The 17,607-nt window shown below is 39.2% G+C and overlaps 1 protein-coding gene and 1 long non-coding RNA gene across 23 annotated transcripts in view; both read right to left on the reverse strand.

Moving 5' to 3' along the window:
• Positions 1-17,607, reverse strand: part of MAGI1 (membrane associated guanylate kinase, WW and PDZ domain containing 1) — a 680,038-nt gene that overhangs the window by 516,683 nt on the left and 145,748 nt on the right. The window lies entirely within an intron of this gene.
• Positions 1-17,607, reverse strand: part of LOC141585385 (uncharacterized) — a 118,601-nt gene that overhangs the window by 23,475 nt on the left and 77,519 nt on the right. Inside the window, exon 2 of the long non-coding RNA XR_012518811.1 lies at positions 1-17,607. This exon is cut by the window's left edge and continues 23,475 nt beyond it; it is cut by the window's right edge and continues 10,522 nt beyond it. This is a non-coding gene — a long non-coding RNA (uncharacterized LOC141585385).

Consider the following 17,607-nt stretch of genomic DNA (forward strand, 5'->3'; position numbering starts at 1 on the left):
AATGACTATGAAATTTAGAAAACTTTTTTTAAAAAAACCTTAAGGCTACTGAGGTTGCATGAAGAAATGGAAAAAACACATGACTATGACCAATGTCAGAGGTGCATGGTTCTATTTGTAGCTCTGCCTTTCTGTATCGATCAGCCCCATGACCTTGGTAAAGACACTTATCTCCTCCAGGCCTCTCTGAAAACAAAGGACTACAACAGGTCATATTACAGTTCCCTTACAGCCCTACTATATCCTCATTTTTTTTTAATTTATTTTATTGCATTTTAGGTTTTGGGGTACATGTGAAGAACATGCAAGACTATTGCATAGGTACACACATGGCAGTGTGATTTGCTGCCTTCCTCCCCATCACCTACATCTGGCATTTTTCCCCATGCTATCTCTCTCCAACTCCCCACCCCCGACTGTCTCTCATTCTTAAAGATGCATTACAGATTAGTGACCACAGCCTAACATAATAATGAAGTAGAGGAAACAGATAAAGAAGAAAAAGGAATAACAACAGCTGGTACTGACAGAGCTCTTACTTCATGCCACTGCTGTTCTTGTTTCAGCTCATTAAATTTTCACAACACCTCCCTGAGACCGCTGTTACCCTCATTGCACAGATGAGGAACTGTGGCCGAAAGGGGATGAGACATACTCCCTCTTAAAAATATTACGGAGGAAAATTCCAGGATGAGAATTGTGGAATCAACATAGAAAGCAACCAGTTCACACTAAAGCAGGTGGACAGAAAACAAGAGTGAAGAAACAAAGAATTTTTTTTTTTTAATGACTAATGGATTCTTTAACAGGTTTAGCTATTCTGTGAGGGTTTTTCAGTCCTGCTGTGAGGGTTTTTCAGTTTTGCAGGAAAGTTTAGGGAAGAATTCGAGATGGGCATAAAGAAAGTTAAGAAAAACAAACAAACAAAAAAAAAGCAAAGCATTTTATTCAAGTCATAAAAAAAGCAAACCAGCTGGGCACGGTGGCACATGCCTGTGATCCCAGCTACTCAAGAGGCTGAGGCAAGAGGGGATCACTTGGGCCCAGGATTTCAAGGCCACAGTGTGGTACAATCATGTCTGTGAATAGGGGCTGCACTCCAGCCTGGGCAATATAGTACTCTATGTGGCTCAGCTAAGAAATGCAGATATACTGATACTACTATGTAGTTTGGAAGAAGATAGATGGAAAAAAATGTGGGTTTTAGGGAATGAAAAATAATCAAATCATCAACTTCTTTACTAGAGATAATAATAGATAATAACAATAGATAATACCTAAAATTGAAATTACAAGAAATAGAAATATGAACATACAGTTTCTAAATATAGAGGGAAATGCCAGAAGGAACACCTTACAAAGTTAAAGGTGGTACCTTCTGTGATGTCACACTACTGAAGAATGGGGAGCAATAATATTAAAGATTAACATTTTTGTGATAAATCTTAAAGTACTTTTGAATTTCCTTAGATTATCTACATGTATTATGCTTTGATTTTTAAGTGAAAATTAAAATACACACACAAAAAACTGGTGATCTTTCTTTTTGGAAAAGAAAGAAAAAAATGAAAAGAAGAAAAAGAAGAAAAAACAGAAGAAAATAAACATATCCAAGTTTAAGCTGGGACTCAAATGCAGGTGTGAGTCCAAATTCCAGGCTGTGATCAACATACTCAGTGGTCTAACTTATGGGACCTTTGCCCATATGGGATTTATATTAAATGCTCTTGGAGATGCCTTTATACAAATTAAGCAGTTTTTGACATAATCACCAATATGAGTCAACATACAGCAGAGAAGAATTGAAACTCTACAAGATACAACTCCCACTCTACCAAAAAAACACGAAACTGGGATAAGTAACATCTCAGAGCATGGACTTATACAATACTTAGACCACAAACATAAGTGCTGGCAGCCTCCCTGAAAAATGTAAGCAGCTCTCAAATGCCCACAGATACTTTAATGTGTTTTTCTCCAGTTCTATTCATGCGACAGGTTCCCTAGAGATGACCTCAGTTTGAATCCAGCAGCAGAGAGCATGCCTCTAAGACACTTGGAGAAAGTCTTAGCTCTCAGATATGAAATCAGTAAGGTAAGAAGAAGGTGGAAAAATATTTTCCTACCAAAACAGTCACCTGTGTTTTTGTTTAACTGATACTCAAAAGCTTTCTGATCACTGGAAAAGAAACTGATAATCCATGAGAACAGAAAAATCCATAACAAAACAGAAACATGGGACCAGGCATGTGGCTTGTGTCTGTAATCCCAGCACTTTAGGAAGTCGAGGTAGGAGGATTGCATGATCCCAGGAGTTTGAAACCAGCATGGGAAACATGGTGAGACCCTGTCTCTACAAAAAGTGTTAGCCAGGCACAGTTGCGGAGGAACTGTGCTTCCCAGGAAGCTTAGGCAGGAGGATCACCTGCACCAAGGAGTTGGAGACTGCAGTGAGCCATGATCACACCACTGCACTCCGGCCTTCAGGATAGAGTGTTTCAAAAAAAAAAGGAAGAAAGAAAGAAAGGAAAAAAACATAGAAACATGGTACATCACAATACCACACTGGGCTTTGGATGAAATTCTCACCAAACATGGTTTCCAGGCAAGTCAAAAGTTGGAAATAAGAATGCAGACTTGGCTAGGCACAGTGGTTCACGCCTGTAATCCCAGCACTTTGGGAGGCCAAGGCAGGCAGATCACCTGAGGTCAGGTGTTCAAGACCAGCCTGCCCAACATGATGAAACCCTATCTCTTCAAAAATACAAAAATTAGCCAGGCATGATGGCTGCTGCCTGTAATCCCAGCTACTCGGGAGGCTGAGGCAGGAGAATTGCTAGAAACCAGGAAATAGAGGTTGCAGTTAGCCAAGATCGTACCATTGTATACCAGCTGGGTGACAGAGCGAGACTCAGACTTGGGGGAAAAAAAAAGAATGCAGACTTATTTTTTATTTGCCAAAATAAAGAAAAAATAAATTATTCTCTACCATCCTCAAATAAGCATTTCTTATATCCAACGATTAGAAGGAAGAAATAAAAGTAAAAGATAAAGCACATCAGTGACAAAATGGATAGGTTTCCCACCATGAATGCATATTTCGTTTGTGGCAGTTTAAATACCGCACTTTGTTTCAATGCTGTCTGCTGGTTACAAATAGCCCAGGCCCTGCTCCTGATCACAGCTCAAAGGAAGGCTGCCTGGACTGATTTAATGGCCAGCTTGGACCAGAAGCTGCCTCAAATTTATCTATGAAACAGGTAGGGGAAGGAGCAGAGGTGAGTATGGTTTTTTGGAGTGGGTAGTTTCCTTCTCCAAGGATCCCCTCCACATCATTCAGCCTACTTGACCTCCCTTCACCTGCCCTTGCTGCCTGAGCTCCAGCTAGGGATTGTAGTGATCAAAGTCAATACAGATCTCACTTTAGAATGGCTTCCATACCATCAATCCACATTTGAAAAACAAACACCAAAAAAACTTGTGCTCATTGGTAAACAAGGCTATCCCCACCAGGCAGACCTATGGCCTAGTTGGGAGTGAGTCAGCTCACCAATGCACCAGAGACTCAGGCTGAAAATTTATCAACTTGTTGATACAAAGCCAGACATCAAGATGGAAGCAGAGAGCAAAGAGAAGCCACTTAAGTTCTCTGGGAGTCCCAGGGTCCACCACTAAGCCCCGTTTTCAGCAATCAATTTGCATTGCTAAGGACAGTGGAATACCTGGCCCACACCACTGCAGTAGGCAAAATCTGGATTTGGGAACAAAGGTTCCATGCAGAGAGAAGTCAGGGGATTTCCTCAAGGAAAGAAACAGGTCTCTTTGACAATTAAAGCCTACGTTATGATCATGCTATTAAACTTGGAATAAATGTTACAACATGCTAGGAGACATCATGCTCCAAGCTTCACATATTATAACAACCTTGGGCAACCAGACCATCTGTGACCTAATCCCAGCTCCTCTATATGCTGGCTGTGTGTTCTCAGGCAAAGTTCTTAACCTCTCTGTGCTCAGAATCATCCATATAATCATGAATTTTACAATTCAAGTTAGAGTTATAAAGTTTGAAGTTGATAGTCTAGGTATAATACTTGCTACACAGAAAGGAGCCAGATGGCAGCATTATCATTTCATGATGGTTATTATTATTATTAGCACTTTATAGACACAAATTTGTCTTAGAATCACAAATTTGTCTCAATTCACACAGCTGATAAATGGGCTGCACTGGACCTATCTGATGAACTCCAAAGCTCATTCTCTTACTTATTACAGTCTCTCCTCTCCTCTTGTCCTCCTGCCTTTGTCATCACTAACAGACACATGGCATCAGCTACTAGATATCTACATGATGAAAGAGTCAAGTGTGGTGGTTCATGCCTGTAATCCCAGCACTCTGGGAGGCTGAAGCAAGAGTTCAAGACCAGCCTGAGCAACATGATGAAACCCCATCTCTACTAAAAATAAGAATATTAGCTGGCTGTGGTGGCACATGCCTGTAGTCCCAGCTACTCAGAAGACAGAGGCAAGTGGATCTCTTGAGCCTGGGAGGTGGAAGTTGCAGTGAGCTGAGATTGCGCCACTGCACTCTAACCTGGGTAACAAAGCAAGACCCTGTTTTAAGGGAAAAAAAAGAGTTTTGGAAGAAAATTCCTGTAAAAATCCATACAGCAGTAATAATAATAACCGTACTAACAGTAGTGGTGGCAGTGATGGCTGCTGTCATCACAATAGTAGCCAAAGTCACTGACCCTTAGCGCATGTCACTGTGGACTAAATGGTGTATATACAACATCTCATCTCCCCTGTCAGGAGGGACTCCATGTGTCACAATTCAGCTAAAACTTCAGGGATTTGGAAGTGATATCACCAAAGGAGAGCTATGTGTTGGCAGGACAATTATGAAAAAGAAATATTGCTGACTAGTCCCAAAACAAGTATCTTTATGACAGATGGGGTGGGAGAATCAGCATGTGAAATGGCCACATCATAAAAGTAGCATTCCACGCTTCTAACTTGAGTTGATAAAGGGCTGACAACTAGAGACTACTGGGAGAAGTTCCTCACTAACCCATCATAGCAGCAAAGGCAGAGAAGAAACACCCTTAATTTTTATTCACTTAGTTCCACAGCACTGAAAGTAAAACCCAAAGAACTAGTAGTAACCTCCTGAATTTAAAAAAAGATAAAGATACTACTGTTGCACTGGGACACATCTCAGCAATATCTCATCACTTTCAACCTCTTCCACATTTTCATGGAAATAAAATATCTGGGGTATGTGGGTGGGGGCGGGGGTGGCTGGGTGTGTGTATGTGTGGTACATGTTTAAGACAAGGTCTCCCTCTGTCACCAAGGCTGGAGTAGAGTAGCATGCTGCCACCTCTGCTTCTGACCTCAAGTGATCCTCCCACCTCAGCCTCCCAAGTAGTTGGGCTACAGGCATAAGCCAACACACTCTGTTAATTTTTGTATTTTTTTTTTAATAGATTCAGGGTTTTGCCATGTTGCCTAGGCTGGTCTCGAACTCCTGATCTCAAGAAGCAATCCACCTGCCTCAGCCTCCTCAAGTGCTGGGATTACAGGAATGAGTCACTCTGGCTTCTGATTTTAACTCCTCTTCAGCACTGAGATTAAGAAAGGCAAGCACTAGGACTTGTTCACTGCTATACAACCAATACCAGAGTACCTGGTATCAGGAAATAGATAATCAATATCTGGTCAATGCATAAGTGATAGATCTAAATCTCTTAACAAAGACAAGTGCAGTGGCTCACACCTGTAATCCCAGCACTTTGGGGGGCCAAGGCAGGAGGATTGCTTGAGGCCAGGAGTTCAAGACTAGCCTGGGCAGAGTGACAAGACCCCATCTCTACAAAAGTTTTTTTAATTACCTGGATATGGTGATGTATGCCTATAGTCCCAGCTTATCAAGAGGCTGAGGCAGGAAGATCACTTGAGCCCAGGAGCTGGAGTCTATAGTGAACCATGATCTCATCACTGCAATCCAGCTTGGGTGACAAGAGCCAGACCCTTTCTCAAAAAAGAAGAGAAAAAAGTTAGGACTTTCGTATGAGTACAATAAGCTTATCACACATTTGTAAGCTCATCAAATCATTTCTACTTTGTTTTAAGAAAGTCTAGGTGACTGGTCATGGTGGCTCACACCTGTAATCCCAGCACTTTGGGAGGCCAAGGTGGGCAGATCACAATGTCAAGAGTTCAAGATCAGACTGGCCAGAAGTTCAAGACCAGATGTTGAAACCCCTTCTCTACTAAAAAATGCAAAAATTAGCTGGGCATGATGGCTTGTCCCTGTAATCCCAGCTACTTGGGAGGCTGAGATAGGAGAATTGTTTGAATCGGGACCCAGGAGGCGGAGGCTGCAGTGAGCCGAGATCTCGCCACTGCACACCAGCCTGGGCTACAGAGTGAGATTCCATCTCAAAAAAAAAAAAAAAGAAAGAAAGAAAGAAAGAAAAAGAAAAGAAAAGAAAAAAGAAAGTAAGTCTAGGTATACAGGAATGTATTCTCAAGTCTAAGGCAGGTGGATTCCACTCCTTGTGTTCATCCAAGCACTTTTTTTAGCAACTGGGCTGAGTAGGAGAGGAATCGCTTAAATTCCTTTCTTTAAATAAGCTGTGGTCAAAAAGGCTGAGTCTCTGGAAAGCAAAAAGAGGAAAGGGCTTTAGCTAGGCAGTGCCCAAACAGCCCTGTCAAGAGAAGATCAAGTTCCATCACAGACCAAATGACAAATGCTTCCTATTCCCCAAGAAACCTTCAATTTAGGAAACTCCTGACTTCCCTGCCCTCTGAGGCTTGCCAACAGGTAATAAATGCAATAAAATGCAATAAACATTCTACCCAAAGAAAGTTGACTTTCTTTCTATAAATGCATATGTAATCATTTTGATCTGTGTTTCATTCTCTGTGAGGTAGGTTGATGTGAGTTTCTTCGGTAAATACCCTTTGTGAGGCTCCTTGGGATAACTCTAAGATGCACCTTTCAGACAGGCTTCTTCAGTTAGTAACAGAAACCAACTCTGGCTAACTTAAAAGAAAGAAGAAAAGGACATCTGCTATATGGACACAAAAGAAAAAACTGAAGAAAGATACTTAGGAAGAAAGGAAATCAAAATAACTCTAAGGACCTAGGCAGCAGGAACTAGCAATCTCTTCTGTTCACTTCTGGGTGAACAGTTTTTTATATCACTCAGTTCCATACTCAAATGCAAGAAGACTATGTCTGATTGACATAGCTCAAGTTTTCCCATCTACAAGATGGCAGGGAACCTTTGTTGACCATCCCATTAAGACTAAAGGAGACATTCCTCAACTGAGGGAGTGGGGAGCGGGGAGGAGAAGGGAAGAGAGAAAGGAAAAAGAAGAGACCAAATCAGAAAAGAAAATGTCCACGCCAAAAATACACAAGGTGGCCAGGCAAAGTGGCTCACATCCGTAATCCCAGCACTTTGGGAAGCTGAGGCAGGCATATGGCTTGAGTGCACGGGTTCAAGATCAGCCTGGGCAACATGGTGAAACACCATCTCTACAAAATACCCAAAAAAAAATTAGCCAGGTGTGGTGGTGTGCACCTGTAGTCTCAGCTACTTGGGAGGTTGAGGCTGTGCAACCTCAGCTGGGCAACAGAGTAAGACTGCCTCAAAAAAAAGGAATTAAGGAAAAAGGGAAAGATAGGGGGCAGGGCAGGGAAGGGACAAGTTGACCTCACAAGCAGTCAGGTACCTTAGCTGCCCGTAACCAGTGGTCTGTATCAGCAACTTATACAACCATTTTTCTCCCCACTTTCTGTTTACATTCCAGTTATTTCATGGCTCAAGCTACAGTAAAACGTCACAGGCCTGGAAATACCATGGCCACTCACGTGAAGAGCACAGTTTAAGAGCATATGTTAGAAATGAGACCCAAATGTCAGCAAATGGCATTAAAAAAGGATTCAGGCATTTTACTACATAACAGTTATTGAAGTTGGATTTTGTGTTACCTAAACAAGTTAGAAAAAATGTTTCACAAAACCCTCCCACACAGAAGTTGAACTAGCACATTCTAGCCTAAAAGAAGTAAAACTAAATAATTCTAAAATATGACCCTCAAGAATAAACAAGAAAATATATTTTATAAACAGGGTGGGTCACAGTAAGGAAGAATTTAATACTTGCTAGACAAATAATTCTTGGCAACAATTATAAAAGAGACTTATTTCTGGAAGTCTACAGGAGCTGGCAATTTGCTATGAGATTCTACTTCTGGAAGACCACCCAGTTTAAATGGAATATTTCCTTCACTGAATTATTAATATTCACAATTTTCAAAAGATATTCTATGAAAAAGATCTGTTGGTTTAAACATTGGCATCAGACTATACAGTTCTGAGACAAATGGCACATTGCTGAATTGCCACTGGGTTTCCCACTGTTCTAACCCTCTCCTCAGTCTGATTTTCCCTGTCTCTTATCCTCAGACAGAGGAAGAAACAATGGCTGCAGCAATAACAAATGTTTACCTTAGGTTTTGTGTACACATGAATTGCCTGTAGGCGTTTCGCAAAATGTGACTCCCCCGAATAAACTACTGGGGCCAGTACATTTCCTGTTCATCAGAAAGAAGTAAGCTTTTCAGCCTTAATTTTCCAGTCTACCAAAAAGAAAAAAGAAAAAAAAATCCTTTCTGAATCATTCCCTAAAAGGCTTAAAAAAAAAAACCAGAAAGAAGGAAAATGAAATGAGACTCCAGTAGAAAAGCAAAATAGAATTCACTTATCTTAAAGGGAAAAGAACAAGAATGAAAAGAGCAAGATAAACAGTGAGTAGAAGAAACCAACCACAGGTTTTATTAAAGGGATTTCAAGGTGATGGTGAACTAGTTAGATTCCTGAATTCACAATATAACAGAAAGAAAAACATGTCTGAATATAGCCTACCAACTCCCTCCGCCCTGCCATTTGCTGCCTCTTCTTAGATACAAGGAACTAGTGACAGTACTCACAGAGCATGAGGTATCCAAGCGCAAGTTCATTACCGATACAAAAGGAAAAATTGTACCACATGGAGAGGAAGAACAAAGGGGGGACTTGACCAAGCTCCTATCTGGAAACACACAAGATAGGTGAATAATGGCCAGAAAGTATTTCCCTTAAATACAAAAAACATGGCATCAAAATGTGAGATAAAATTAAGGAAGAGCATAAACTTCAATCCATTTTCTATTAAATATAATGAGCTATCAAACAACTAATTTTGCTATCAAATGAACAAAGATTTCTTTTTTCTTTTTAAAAGTCAGTGGGTACATGTGCAGGTTTGTTACATGGGTATATTGCATGATGCTGGGGTTTGGGCTTCCAAAGATCCTGTCACCCAGTTAGTGAACACCAATTCTATCAGGCATTTTCAACTCCTTTCCCCATCTCTCCATCTCCTCTTTGGGATCCCCAGTGCCTATTGTTCAACGTTAGCTCCCACTTACAAATGAGAACACATGGCATTTGGTTCTCTGTTAGATGAACAGAGATTTCAAGATTGGGAAAAGTATAAGGAAATTTGTATTGGCATGGTTTGTACCAAAACCCATAGATCCTATCACCAAGTAATTCCACAGGTAACATCTGTCTCAAGGAAATACTCAGAGAGATATATAAGATTGTATGTACAAAAATTGTTCATCACATCATTGTTTATGAAAGCAGTTCAGAAACAACCTAAATATTTAACAAAGAATCACATTTTCTTTTTTGAGATGGAGTTTCGCTCTTGTTACTCAGGCTGGAGTGCAATGGCGCGATCTCGGCTCACCACAACCTCTGCCTCCTGGGTTCAAGCCATTCTCCTGCCTCAACTGAGGCAGGGACTACAGGCATGTGCCACCATGTCCAGCTAATTTTTGTATTTTTAGTAGAGATGGGGTTTCACCATGTTGACCAGGATGGTCTCGATTTCTTAACCTCGTGATCCACCCACCTCGGCCTCCCAAAGTGCTGGGATTATAGGCGTGAGCCAACCGCGCCCAGTCAAGAATCACATATTAAATAAATCATAAGACAGCCATAAAATAGATACCTGGATAGTGACTGATTTAAAAATGTTTTCACATATGTGAATATTATTCCCTATCAAGTATAATGGGGCGGGGGGGAAGACTCAGGGTGTATGATGCAGTTTGGCTGTGTCCCCATCCAAATCACATCCTGAATTGTAGCTTCCCTAATCCCTATGTGTTGTGGGAGGGACCCAGTGTGAGGTAACTGAATAATAGGGGCAGGTTTTCCCATGCTGTTTTCATGATAGTGAATTAAGTATCATGAGATCTGATGGTTTTATAAAGGACAGTTCCCCTGCACACGCTCTCTTGCCTGCCACCATGTAAGACGTGACTTTGCTCCTCCTTCACCTTCTGCCATGATTGTGAGGCCTCCTCAGCCATGTGGAACTGTAAGTCTATTAAACTTTTTTCCTTTATAAATTATCAAGTCTCAGGTATACTGGCAGTGTGAAAAAGAACTAATACAGTGTGAAACAGTTATAATTTATACAAGAAATGCTCATGTGCTTATAGGTGGTATCTGTCTGCATGTGAGTATACATACCCATACACACAAATACACACATACTACATAATACCATTTAAAAATCAAATGTCAAATGGTGGTTAGCTCTGAGTAGAGATATTACAGTTTTATTTGTCTGTATTTTCTAACTATAGCAAACAAGTATAACTTAAAGCAAAAATCACCTTATAAGGAATAATGTGCTATATTCTTAAGTAAAGTTTAGAACTGCAATGGGCCAATCTTTCATTCAGTTGAAAAATAGACTATTATATTCTACATCTCCCTATTTTACATAGTTTTATTACCTAATAAGATACTGTTTCCCACAAATTCTGCATAGAAAGTTGATATATAAATGTCCTATTATTAGCAACATTGTATGCTATATTTTTTGACAGTCAAACCACATAAACGGATGAGAACAAGAAAATATTTTAAATAGCATTTTTTTTTCATTTGGCACATGCAAGGGATTTTTCATTTAATCTCAAATAAGTGTGTCTCAAGAGTCCCTTTTTTTTATTGCATTTTAGGTTTTGGGGTACATGGGAAGATCATGCAAGACTGTTGTACAGGTACACACATGGCAGTGTGATTTGCTGCCTTCCTCCCCTTCAATATTCCCTTTTTTAAAAAAATAATGCAGGCATACTTTTGAGCAAAAACTGAGTTACCTCCAAAAATACGTTCTCCCCTTCCTCCAAACTCTGAGTTGAGAATATGGCTGCCCTGATTAAAGGCTTTTTGTTGCAGCTAGTTATGGCCACACAAGCAAGTTCTGGCTTATGAGATATGAGCAGAAGCACAGTGTGTTATTTCCAAGCCATGTCTATGAAGAGAAGAAAGCTGCTCTCCTCTTTTCTCTGTCCTGCTAGCTAGAATGCACAGGAGGATAATATCTCTATAATGGCAGAGCAATAAATGAGCTGGAATCTGAGTGCTCAACCTTGCAGAACCACAGTAGTATAGGAGGACTGTTATGTGGCTAAACTGTTACATAAGATAGAAATGAACTTCTACCATAGTGAAACCACTATGATTTGAGGTATCTGCTAATGCAGGCAAACCTATATGTTGGCTGATACACAGAAAACTTAAACAAAATAGAACCAGAAAGCTATTTAATTTCTCCAACCTGATCCTATACATCTGTTTTCCAAAAACACATTTCAGAGTGGATATATACCATTGTCATTTCTTAATAATTTAAGAAAATACCCAGTTAATGTCAAAGGCTTCTGTGCAGACTCATAAAATAAAAGGTGTATTTAAATTAAAAATAAAACACTGATTAAGAATAGTCTAAGTTAGAACCAAGATTCTCAGACATGAGCAAAATAAGTATGTATGCCATCTCGAAAAAAGATTCCAAAGATCGTAAGCATATTTTTATCTGTATAGAAAAAAATTGCAAAAATATATCCCAAATGGGTTGCCTCTGGAAGATTAGAATTTTGGTCGAGAACAGAAGGAGGTAACAGGAAAAATTTAGTTTTCTACTTTATATTCCTGTGTTTTATTTTGAATTTTTGCCATATACATGTATTACTTTAATAATATACAAAAACCACAAAAATAAAGCATGTATTAGAACTCTGTACAGCAGACTAATACAAAAAAACAAGGCAGGGGCAGGAGGGGGTAATAAAATTTCTATCTACAAATAAACCACAGCCTTCTGAATTCTGTGATGTAAATTCATAAACCTGTAACTTCTGTTGTGCATAAAAAAAACTGTAACATCCCATAAAACCTAAATCTATTTTTTAACTTCCGTACCTTTAACAAATACCACAATTTCTATTAGAGACAGTAAACAGAAAACACATGAAAACCTAAAGAGACAGAAAAATAAAAATTCTGTGTCTGGTTAGGATGTTAATAAGCTCACAGTCACAGTATACCACTATTGTCTAAGGCACAGTGTTTTCAATTTGGATGTTAAGTCAGCACATCTTTGAGCCTCAACCAAGTCTTAAGGCTATCAAGATCATATGAGGATATGGTAGATGGCCCATAATCTCACAGAGTGACCTATTAGTCATTATTTCCACTCACATAAGAGAACAGCATAGATATATTATCTATCCTAAATGATCATGCACATAAAACACATGTTAACATCGTACTCAGTATTAGCAACTATTAGAACCTGTTTATTACTCTATCAATAACTGTATCATTCAAGTTGCTATTAATTCAATATGGTAAGTTGTGTGCTTCATAAAGAACCTATCAACAAACTAAGATTTTTTTTTAGATCAGTAAAACCCAATCTTTATAAAAGGTGCCCAGTTGATGAGTCAAATTGCATTCTCTCTACTATGAAAACAATTCCCAATGCCCAACCTGATGGTAATAAAGATGCCACATAATTGTGTTTAGGCCCCGAACTTCAAATATTCCTAGAACAGACTGCTCCTGATGGTGACGGGACTTAAAATCTAAGAAGCCATATGAAGCATCGGAACCCATTTCAGTAACTTTACAAAACACAAGGATGTTAAGGAGAGGTTGAGAAAGGAAGTCTTTCATCTCCAGAGCCAGAATTAAGGGAAGTACTGAGCAGTGAATTAGTGTATGTCTAGCACTGGTAACCAAAATATTCAAGAGGCCCATTATAAACCATTTTTTTTTTAATTTATTTTTATTTTTTAGACAGAGTTTCGCTCTTGTTGCCCAGTCTGGAGTATAACAGCACTATCTCGGCTCACCGCAGCCTCTGCCTCCCAGGTTCAAGTGATTCTCCTGCCTCAGCCTCCCAAGTAGCTGGAATTACAGGCACGCACCACCAAACCTGGCTAATTTTGTATTATTAGTACAGACGGGGTTTCTCCATGTTGGTGAGGCTCGTCTCGAATTTCCAACCTCAGGTGATCCACCCACCTTGGCCTCCCAAAGTGCTAGGATTACAGGCATGAACCACTGTGCCATTACAAACCTTTACATCCAAAAGAATTCCTATGAGGCTATGTCGAGAAGAAAAAATGTTGGAATGCATTGCAAGTTGCCACTGGCAGATGTTAAGAAAATAAAATTACCCAAGTCATAAATGGGATAAAAATTTTTAATGAAATTAGAAATTAAAGGAGATTTAATTAAAACTAGAAACTGGATTTCCAAGTCTTAAATACAAACATATACACAAGTACATACACACTAAAAGAATCTTTAATTTTTTTTTTAAATACTCAAAAATGAAACACTGATTTTAAAGAACTAAGAGCTTCAGTTTCCCCTTTCTAAAAAAAGAAAAAAGCCAGAAGACTGGCCAGCATGGCCAAGAGCTTCCAATCCAACGCTCCCCAAAACTATAAGCCACAAAAACTGGCAGATGGAAAATGGTTATTCCAAGGGTTTTGGGATTCTACATGTATACCAGAAATTATCTGTGCACTAAAAAAAATGTGAGTAAAAGATAAGTATTTTCTATAATATACAGGTGCCATATATATGTATATGTATTAGTATATATTTATATATGAGTGTATGTACACATATGTAACAAACGTAATGTTACACAGATGTAATGTATAATTACCTCTATAGGCTAGTACTACTCATTATCAGATTTATAGCAGTTTTCCAAAACCAAGAGATCATAAAAGTACAACTAATATTAAGTAAGCATCTGTGAAACTTTTTGAAGCATAACCTCTAAAAGACTGAAACCATCCAAAGTGATCTTTCAATTGACCTGGGTAATATAATGTCTATGGGTCAGAGTGAGATGACTGAATTAAATAAGCAAAGACAGTAATCATCTGATATGTAGGAGAGAATGTAGGCAAGGAGATGGGCAAGATCCATCACTTTAAAAAGACAAGAACCCCTTCTGTTTCTGAGTCTTTTTAGGAGCCCAGTTGCTGCTGCATATTTTGTATCTGCACAGACTTTCTCTTCTAGGCTTAGTGACACACTCAACATTTTCAGTCCAGAGTCATGATTCTCTGTTCTCTCCTCTATTCAGCTACATCATGAGTCATAGTAATGACTATTCTTGAATACCACTGGTGACGTTCAAAAAATTCTAAGTTCATGCCAACCAACTTTTGAACATCTGCGAGACGGGAGAAATACTCGCCTAAAAGCTGTCGCCAGAAACAGAAATCTGTGTTCCAGTATCAGGGCAACACAGGAGTTTAACATGAGAGGCCTTAATGTAACAGTAAGTAACAACACTGAAAGAATCTCTACTAATAAGGAAAATAATAATGTCAGTTACCATCTATGGAGAGCTACTACATTGAAAAATGTATACTCATAGTCTGGGGGCATGGGTAGTTGCCAGGTTAGGCTTCCTGGATGGGGTACCACCTGAGCTGACACTGAAAAGATGAGCAGAATGTAAATGTACTAGTATGTATTCACAGGAGAGAAGCATAAGGATGTTGACACATGTATGAAGACAGTCACTGCAGTGTTCCTTATAAAAGCCAAAACACAGAAGCAAGCTTTGTCTTTCAACAAGTTGTTATCTTAATGTCTACCTCATGCTGTTCACAGGAAAAAAAAAAAAAAAAAAAGGTGGGAAATCAGTTCCCAGCTCCAGATGACATTTAAAACTCATATGACCTCCTAACTCATACACGCACGTGCGCGTGCGCACACACATGCACACACACCCCAAGGGGTCAGAAACATGTTCTTGTGCATCCAACTTCAAAACATCAAGCTTTATAAAACTCAACAATATTTTTCTCATTTCATGACTGAACAAGGCCCAGAACAGACCCAAGGACCAAAATTTCCCAAAGGACTTGCAAGAACATTCCCACTTTAACACCACATCCAACCCAAACGCTTCTCTTAAAGAGCAAGCAGATTCACATAGCCAAAAACACAGGAGTTGAACAAGTCACAAAATATCAGCCCATCCATTTATAAGAGGTACAAGTTGAGAACCACTATGGTTGAGGAATCTTGCCCAAGGCCAGTCATACAGCTGGAACTGCAACCCAGATTCTAATTTGAGAACTATCCCAATAAGCTACATTGATTGAACTCCTCCCATTGTATTTGTCAACAGCCAGCTGGAACAGCACAAAACATTAGCTTGGGTGGGGGACGAAGAATGAAATTTATCACCTTGTTTGTTTAAACAACAAAACCTAGTCTAGCCCAGGTGGTAGCTCACACCTGTAATCCTAGTACTATGGAAGGCTGAGAGGCAGGAGTATCGCTTGAGGCCAGGAGTTCAAGACCAGCCTGGGAAACACAGCAAAACCCCATCTCTACAAAAATTACAAAAATTAGCCAGGCACAGTGATATGCACCTGTAGTCCTAACTACTTGGGAAGCTGAAGTGGGAGGCTACCTTGAGCTCAGGAGGTGGAGGCTGCAGTATGCCACTATACTTTAGCCTAAGTGACACAGTGAGCCCCGTCTCAAAAAAGGAAAGGGAAAGGGACGAACAACAAGAAAAAAAAAAAAAAAAAAAAAAAAAAAAAAAACCACTATTCTAATGGTTTTGTAACTTGGACAATTACTTGTTCTTTAAAGAATGAGACAGATAATTATAATGGTAAGGAGTCATTTATTGAACTCCTGTTACAAATCTGGCAATATGCCAGGTCCTACCACCCATCACTGGCCAACCACTGAACTAGGACTTAGGTAAGCACAATCAATAAAACCCTTAAAGCACAACTGGAAGAGAAGCCTGTGCTGCTAGCACAATATGCCCCAACAAATTAAAATGTTAGATTAAGGAACAGAAGTATTTTCTACTTTATAAGTTAATTATACATTACCAAGGTTACTTTTCCCCACTATTTTGCAGGAGTCAACATGACATACAATGTAACCAAGGATGACAAAAGCAATCATACTCCAAAGTATTCAGCAAAATACTTGACAAACAACATGTCATGCATAACAGCCCTATGGTGCTGGAGGACTGGGATACAAACCCACGTTGCTCCAATTCAAATTTGTGACAAGTAACCAGTTATAACAGGATTATGCTGGACAATGAGATACACTCCCTCGAATATTTTTCTAAACAGATGCTTTATACAGAAAACTCATTATAGATACTCATTATATAGAAAACACGATCTTTAATTAGAGTCTCTAAAACAGCTCTTCCCCATCCTTAATTATCATGTAATATACAACACGAAGACTTCTGATCACAGCCTGATGGGCAGCCAATGGGCAAATTCCCTCAAGGTTCAGTAACCCTAACTGTGAAGTCATTTTTCTTTAATTATGTTACAGAAAAAGATGTCTCAATCCATGGTCATCCTAAATTTCATGAGGTTTGGTTGGTTGAGAAGAAACTCATTAACTTAGTTATGATAGTATATATTCCAGAGAGGAAAGAAAAAGAGAAAAGTGTGCATAACTTTTTTGATGGACATAAAGTAATAGCAGAATCAGATTTTATTTAAGTGGTATACCAACATTTGCAGCCATTCTTGTGTTTATTTTGCAGAAATTGTCAAAATCTACCAAAGCAAATCTAAAGGACGTATAAAAAAGAACTTACCTAAAACATTAAATTAATGTTAAGTATAACCGCAGATAATATTTATTTATTAGGTCTTAACTGTTCAGCTTTACATGGTGTTTTAATGTCTCCCAAAACAGCCCAACCCTAAGACTTACCTGGGGCACTTAATCACAGAATCCCTGGAAATTCTAATTCTGTAGCTCTGGGATGGGTTCCATTATTTTTAAAAATGCATTACAGTCATTTTTCTGACCAAGCTAGATCAGGAAACAGATTCCTATGGACTCTTCTTTAACAATGCCAGGAAGTAGGAAACACTATTAGACCCATTTGACAACTGCAGAAACTGAGGCTTAAAGAGGTCACAAAGCTACCCAGCATCAGAGGCAGAAACAAACCCGGAAACGTGAGCTAAGACCTGTAGCTTTTAGCCTGAAAGTAAAACTGCAATCATTGTTCCTGTTTCTTCGAATAACACACCAGAGAAGGGCATTAACAACCTCAATTCCAGGGACAATAAAAGTTAAGTAACAATCCATTCTTTTCTTATTATCTGCCTCAGACTATCTAAGAAGACTAC

The sequence above is a fragment of the Saimiri boliviensis genome, chromosome 8 (assembly GCF_048565385.1).
Source record: "Saimiri boliviensis isolate mSaiBol1 chromosome 8, mSaiBol1.pri, whole genome shotgun sequence".
Taxonomy (NCBI): domain Eukaryota; kingdom Metazoa; phylum Chordata; class Mammalia; order Primates; family Cebidae; genus Saimiri; species Saimiri boliviensis.